This window comes from Ahaetulla prasina, chromosome 2 (assembly GCF_028640845.1).
Source record: "Ahaetulla prasina isolate Xishuangbanna chromosome 2, ASM2864084v1, whole genome shotgun sequence".
Taxonomy (NCBI): domain Eukaryota; kingdom Metazoa; phylum Chordata; class Lepidosauria; order Squamata; family Colubridae; genus Ahaetulla; species Ahaetulla prasina.
This window is the reverse complement of record NC_080540.1, coordinates 221,135,735-221,143,467: the sequence shown is the minus strand read 5'-3', so window position 1 is coordinate 221,143,467 and position 7,733 is coordinate 221,135,735. Positions and strand designations below refer to the sequence as shown.

General features: G+C 38.7%; 1 long non-coding RNA gene across 2 annotated transcripts; it reads left to right on the top strand.

Moving 5' to 3' along the window:
• Positions 1 to 1,153: 1,153 nt before the first annotated feature.
• LOC131191177 (uncharacterized) lies at positions 1,154 to 6,188 on the top strand. 2 transcript variants are annotated; one of them, XR_009153444.1, is made up of 3 exons: positions 1,235 to 1,462; positions 1,662 to 1,821; positions 4,887 to 6,188. It is a non-coding gene; the product is annotated as an uncharacterized LOC131191177 (long non-coding RNA). The 2 variants fall into 2 exon arrangements; XR_009153443.1 differs by having other exon boundaries at positions 1,154 to 1,821.
• Positions 6,189 to 7,733: the final 1,545 nt, after the last annotated feature.

Below are 7,733 nucleotides of genomic sequence, written 5' to 3'. Positions count from 1 at the left end.
GACTGAGATAAGGGATCAGTCTACATTGGAAAATAATATAAACATGTCTTAAATCAGAATTTATTTCCATTCAGACCTAGGGACAAATTTTATGGGATGGTGCTAATTACAATAAATTGGCTATGATTTTTAAATGTAAAACAAGTTGAAAGAAGGCAATTGCAGATTGCTTCCATATTGTTGCTGTACTGTACAAAGTGATGGGGGGGGGGACCCAACTCTCATCCTACATTGCTGAGGTCTAGGTTGAAGCCATTTCCTATACTGAGGATAATACAAGACTTCCTATACTTTTGGTGTCTAAAGAAGTTGTCAAATTTGCCCTACTCCAGTATTTTGTAAAGTGTGGTCTTGAGGCCTACTGGGGGCGTATCCCCCAAGACTCTCTTAGGAGTCCATAGAAATCAAGATTATTTCCCAACCTACGTTGAAAAATAATACAATATTAAAATCCCCCCAAAAAATCATGAGAGTTGGTAGCAAAATGCATCCATTTTAATCTTTAATATGCTAAATATCGATAAATATAAACTATGCAAATAAATGTTCTTTTGGGATCCTTCATAATTTTTAAAAATGGGAAGAGGTCTTGAGAGGGAAAAAAAAGTTAAAGAAACACTGCCCTAGTCAAAGCCAGATTTCTCCAATCTGAAGCTTTCAATATGTCCTGGAATTAACTCCCATAATATCCATTAAAAGAAAAAAAATCAAATACATATTGGAAAGATAACAAGTGGGGAACACTAGTCAAAAGTTCTTAAAAGCCAAGCCATATTTTCCCCCTTGTTCTTAATTTAATTTTTTTTAAAAATGGGAAGAGGTCTTGAGAGGGAAAAAAAAGTTAAAGAAACACTGCCCTAGTCAAAGCCAGATTTCTCCAATCTGAAGCTTTCAATATGTCCTGGAATTAACTCCCATAATATCCATTAAAAGAAAAAAAATCAAATACATATTGGAAAGATAACAAGTGGGGAACACTAGTCAAAAGTTCTTAAAAGCCAAGCCATATTTTCCCCCTTGTTCTTAATTTAATTTTTTTTAAAAATTACAAAATCATTCCTAACAGTTTTTCAATTGCCAGAATTTTACAGGCATTTATGAACGCAGCAGCCCATCCCAGCCATCCCTCCCAGCCATCGCATCCAGTTGTACAAAATGAACCGTACCACTTTCAAAAATCCAAAGTATTAGGAAAACTTAAACCAAGCTTTTTCTTCAGCCAGGCTGAAGGGAATGAAACGAGGAGAAACGCCCGTGAACTTAACTCTTGTCACAATCGGCTCTTTTTCCAATGAAATCCTTCATACCCACAGAGAGGAGAGGCCTCCGGATGAAAGGATCGTATTTTCTTCTGCGGAGGAAACATGAGAGTGTCCCGGCGTTAAAGTCTACCGCGACTATTCAGACATTCCCACCATGAATTTAAGAACTTGGCCCAGGCGGATCACTCTGGATTAATCTCGTAACGAGAAAACAGAAGCATACATGCGACGGTGGCTGGGTGGTGGTTGTGGTTGTCCCCCCCCCCCCCCGGCAGTGGGTGGCCGGAGGGAAGCGGGACTCCCCGGCCTTAACCAGAGGAAAAATTAAATTAAATTAAAAAGGCGACCCATTTTGGTTTTGGCCTCTCTCTTCCCCTCCCCTCCCCTTCCACGCTGCAGGGAGAGCCGGCCACGGAGGCGAGGGGCAGCTCAGGCGAAGAGTAAACCTCGTTGTGGCGACAAGCGGGAAGCAAGCGCGTCTTTGCAACTCGGCGTGATTTCGCGCCTGGGTTGGGGCGCTGCGGCCAGGATAGAATTTTACGGAGAGGAAAAGAGAAAGGTGTGCGGTGGGTTGTGTGTGTGTATTTGTGTGTAGTTGAAAGTTCTGGTGAAGGCGGCGGGAAGGAGAGGAGGGAGGAAGGGAGGGAAAGGAAGGGAAGACGGGAAAGCTGAGGCTGGGTCGCTTTGTGTTCTACCTCCGGGAAGCCCGAGCGGACGTCCCAGAAGAGGGTGCCATAGCTCGCCGCTTCGTCCGCGCCAGGACCCGGCGACATGGCCCTATAAGGCAACTTTGGGGAAGGCTCGGCCGCCCTTTCCCGGGTTTCTCCCGCGCGGCCGCTCAGAAGAGAAACCACGTCTAGCCGCGGAGGGTTAATTAGATCCGAGAGGAAAAGAAGCAAAAGACGAAGGGGTGGGGGGGGAGAAGACACACCGGGCACTGTATAGCAGCGGTGAAAACACACACACACACACACCAGTTTCGCTGCAAGAAAACTAATGGTGCTTTTATCAGGAACAGGATAAGATTGCTTTTTTTCCCCTCCTCTCTCTCTCTCTCTCTCTCTCTCTCTCTCTCTCCCTTCCTTCCCCCGACTAGCGTGCGGGTCCCACCGGATTTGGGGTATGAGATATTTCTGTATCTAGCTCGAGGTTCCTCCTGAGCTTTTACATAATCAAATCAATATAGCTATGATTCACCCTCTGGCAAAGCGCTGCTCTTTGCAAGTTGCCGCCGCCGCCGCTTCTTTTAGGGACTGAGAAGAGGAAATAAATAAATAAACAAACAAACAAGGCGGGAAAGGGAAGGGGGGGAGGGAAGGGGGGGGCGCCATGAAGAAACTTATTACAGATCCGCAAACATTGATTTGTTTGGAGTTTTGGATGTATACTTTCGCAAAATCCCAAGACGTCTGAAAGGGGGGGGGAGGAGGAGGGAGTGGAGAGGTTAGAAGATAGAAAGAAGCGGCGGTCATCGCAGGCGGGAGGCCTGGGTTGGCGCGTGTTTTTTTGGGGGGGGGGGCGGAGGGATTGGGAGTCGGCAATGGAGAAGGGCGGCAGGCCGGGAGGTGTTCGCGGATGGCGAAGCGTGTCCTCTTCCTGCATTGAGAGAATCTTCCCGCTTCTGGATCCAGGATCCTCCAACCATCCTGAAGTCCATCAGAAAGCCACCAAGCTGGGGACGGATGCCGTAGGAAGATGCGCTCTGCCTGCCTTGTGGGGAATCCGACCTCTTCTCTCCAGCCTAAGATTTATGCAACTATTTTTTGTGCACGAGCTTTTAGCCCTGTGACTCTCGCCTCTTGAGATGCTTCTCGTGCTTGTTATTTCGTTCCAGCTTTTCTGTGGAAACGCTGGGTTGTTTTAGGTTCTCAGCCTGATATATGTGGACACAGCAGCTAAATAATAAATAATAACAAGTATCCTGAAGAGTCTAGTGCCTTGAACACCACTTTTGTGTCTCGTAGTCCTATTTCATTTTTTTAAAAAAAACTATAAGTTTGTTTTACACCATGAATCTAGCATCTGACAGGCTTGAGTCTAGCCTTATTTTTCTTTCTAAAAAAAAGTGATTGGGTTTCTACATTGACCCCTAGGCTCATTAGAAAATAATTTTAAAAAAGCTTCACCAAACTCATCCTACTGCTCTCTTTTGAAATAAAGTCACCTGCCTAGAAAAGAATAAGACAAAAATGAATTAGATTGAAATGTCTTTGAATATTGAATTCACAACAGTGACTTAAAAAAGCACCTAGCCCCCAAAGAAGTATTTACTTCTTGCGTTCAGAGGATAAGTATCCAATGGAGGCTTTTCTCAGCAATGAAGAAATGTGGTGGGAAAAACAGTGCAATGTATGCAAACTGAGGTTCAGCAGTCTAGTATTTCACCTTCAGACAAGATATACAAGAGATTAAATCCTCATTAGAACCTGAGATATTGGAGCTGTTTCTGCAGGCTTTGTTTCTTAGGAGCCAACAACTCTCTCTAAGGATCTGGCACACTTTCACATAACTGTTGTTAGGAAGGCCAGAATCTAGAAAGCAGTAGCAAGATAGACAAGAGCTGTTAACAAACACAAAACAAAAATTTAAGAGTGGAATCTTAATCCTTGCCTTCTGGTATTTCCTTTCTGGATTCTTTTTTTGGGTTCTTCTATCTTTGTCTAGTTTTGTTATTTTTCAGAAGTTTCCCCTGCTCTTTCTCCTATCAGCATCTTCACCACACTCTTCTGCTTCTTAATTTCAACCCCCATTTTGAGGGCTTGCTGGTACAGAAATTGAACTTGTGCAGCACATTCTGTATAAATGACATCTCTAAGGATGCTGTTATCTTATTTTCCCTCGGGTGACATTTCTATCATGCTTATAAAAGAAAGAACAATAACAAAATAATCTTTAATTTGAAACACATTGACATGCCCATTATAGGTATATATGTGCAAATATATATTTGCATTTTTTAAACTCAATCGGATCACTTGGGACTACCTGTAGTTGTTCAGGATACAACTTTACCTGTATACCTGTTCATGTCCTAGTGTTCAGTTTCTCAGATGTAAAGTGGGATTAATAATCTTTACCACCGGTGAGTGAATACAGTCAAGTTTAATTAATGTTTTCAAAGCACATGGAGGTCTTTTGATGGAAGATGCTTAAAAATTGCTAAGTAAGTACAATGATCCCTGAGGCTTTATTATTATGAGAGAAAGAGAGAGAGAGCACGCTCAGCATGATGTGATTTTCAGCCTTCTCTTTTAATCTTCCGTTTTGTATTACTTATTTTCACATAAGCACATATTGAACATACTGAAAAAGATCAGCATAGAGAATGGAGTGTCATTGTGTTTTCCATGCATGAACCAAGATAGAGATACAAGTCTCCAAACATCATTTAGTGGAAACTGGAGGGTGGTTTTTTTTTTTACATGTGGCTTTAATTCTACTCAGAATATTCCTACTGGCTAAAGAGGGAAAGCAATTCTCACTAATTGTCCCCCCCTTTTGTAACCCCAGTGCTACCTTGCCCTCTTCCATGTAGAATTCCCAACCCCACTGAAGTAGGTAAATGTGAAAGCTTTAGGGAAAGTAGGGAATTAATGAAAATTATCTTTCTTTTTTTTTAATCAGGGAGATTCCCTTGCTGGACGGAAGAAAATGAGTTGTTGCTTCTCTAGGAAGTTTATGGTGGTTCCCATCAGTGGATTACAGAAGAAATGGATCTACAGGATTGATTCAAAAAGACCAATTAAGAAATAGTATGCTTAATGAAGTTCAAATCCTATGTTGTCCACAGATTCACCAATCTGGAAATGTTAAATTCAACATACCATAGTACTTGTAGTAATAATAATAACAATAGCAATATCAGTCTCAGTTTTCAGCTTTATTTTCATGCTTTTAACATTTTGGAGGAGGTTTTGATTTGTTTCTAAATTGGGTCATATGTACCTCATAAAGCATGTTATCTATTTAAAATTACTTTTACATTATGTTCTCTATTTATTTATATTTCTAGAACCAGAGTCCTAATCCTAATCCATGCCAGTTTGGATTGCTCTAGCTATCAGAGAGTGAAAAAGAAACCTACTTAATGGCAAACCACATGATTAGTATAACATGCAGTGTGAGCATAGACTAGCTTGCTGTACGTTCTTGCAATTTTAACTTAATTCACCAAGTTAAATGAGCTCTGAGTCTCAGGATCTGCTTTAAGTGGATTCCTGAAAATAGGCACATGGTTTCCCACAATTTTGCAATGACAATAATATAAGTATTAAGAAGCCTTAATATATTATAAAACAAAACAAAACACCCCTGCCCCTGATTCTTTGTCATGAAACACTAGAGCAAACAAAATTCTGATTCCATCCATATGAACCTATTTTATTGCCTTCCTTCTGCTATCTTATCCTTCCAAAAATACTATATAATGTCCTACATCACTGTAAATTGGTTTCCTCTGTATTTAAACCCATATTTGAAAATTATGATTTTAAAAGAATATATATATATATATATATATATATATATATATATATATATATATGTATGTATGTATGTATGTATGTATGTATGTATGTATATGTATATGTATATGTATATGTATATGTATATGTATATGTATATGTATATGTAAGTATGTATATATGTGTGATTTCTAACCCCTAAAAGTAGTTTATTGCATATTACTGTAGTTTTAATTCTAAAAGCATTTTAGGATTAACGTTTACTGATTTCCCCACTCTTCTACATTGTTTAGTCATTGCCTCAGTGACAGTTGAATGGAATGTGACTTTACTAAAAATATTCCCATTTATGCATGTTTTTAGCAGTGTTTGGATATTCTCATCTCCAGCCACATTTTTTTTTAAAAAAATTAAATTCTACTGTATAAGGGTCTGTGCGTTTAATAAATGTAATTAGCCACAGTGATGCCTGTAAAGTTTCTTTAGTGTTTAATTAAATAAAAGATTGGAATATGTAACAACTAGTAGGGCAGAACTGATGAAGAATGAAAACACATAGTTCTTATAAAGTTAATAAGGTGCATAGACTGACTATATAAGCCAGGGGATCATGTGAAGCAGCCAGTATTTCAAAACAAATCAAGCTTTTTCCCCAGCGGTATTTTTCCTTTGTTTTTGAGATTAAAAGGGAAATCTATAATGTGCATGCTTCAAATACAACCCTTGCATCTGGGAGCCCATGGCAATAACTCATCACAGTAGGAAAATTTAGGATAGAGGTAATGAAGATAGTAGGAGAAATGGAGTTTTTGGCAGAACTCTAGCAAATGAAACCAGGAGATATCTCAGCCTCTGGAGAATTGATATTCCCAACCTGAAGTAACAATCCAAACACTTTCAATAGTTGAGTGAGGAACTTACATTTTAATGATGATTTTTGTGGGGTAGAAGGACTCATGGTTTCCTCCTAGGCTAATATTCCTAATTCTGTTTCTGTAATTTGTTTAGTTTTGTTCACTGAAAATTCTGAGCACAGGATTGATTTTCCAAGATCATCCCCCCCCTTTTTTTTTAAAGTTTAGTAAAGGATTGTGAACTCTTATTGACTGACTAAGGGTTTGACACAGTACTTAAAGGAGTAAGACATTAGTGCTTGTTTAAGAATGTTCATTCCGAAATCAAAAGAAATCATTATTCTTATGGGTTTGGTACACTTGTGCACTAGCCTTTTATAAACACAGTGGACAAAATGATAATCTAAGATCAGATGTCCTGATATTTATGTTCAATCAATTTTGGAATGACCTAGTTTAAACAGGAGCCACAGTGCTGGGAAAGATAGTAATTAACATACCTACTATGTAGTGACTGATGGATTCATTGCTGTTGTATCCCACCACAATCTAGTAATTCTTGGCAGCTTACATGATGTATTGTATAGAAAGAAAATTTAAAACATCCACCAGTATAATTAAAATAACAAATTAACTATCAGTCATAATCCCCCCCCCAAGTAGATAATATAACAAACTAAAGTAGAATGACAAAACAAAAATAAAAGGAATAAAAAGAGCAAAACAAGGCACATTACCTGGATTGAAATGTTCGTGCTGAACCAGTTCTTTCAACATTTTCCTGAAAACCAACTAAAGGGATATTAAGTAAATTCTGGAAACAAAATTTAGATTTTTATTTTCTTAAAAAAACTTTCTTGGAAGTGGTATCTGCCCCATTTTTTGCAAGTGTAAAAAATTTTTGGATAAAATTTGAAAGGCAATCTTAACTTTTCCCCCACTTCTTGGAGTTTCAAAAAATCCTGTTTGCTTGGTCACATCTTTTTCTAACAAAAGTTACCTGGCTGTGCAATTTTGTCCAAGAAAAAAGTTTAGGAGGAAGAAATGTCTTTTTTTAACATTATTTTTTCCTAAGTTAAAAACTAATACAAACTAATATAAAGTGAGAAGAAAAGAAGAAATTAAAAAAAGAAAAAAGTGCAAGGCAGAAAAAT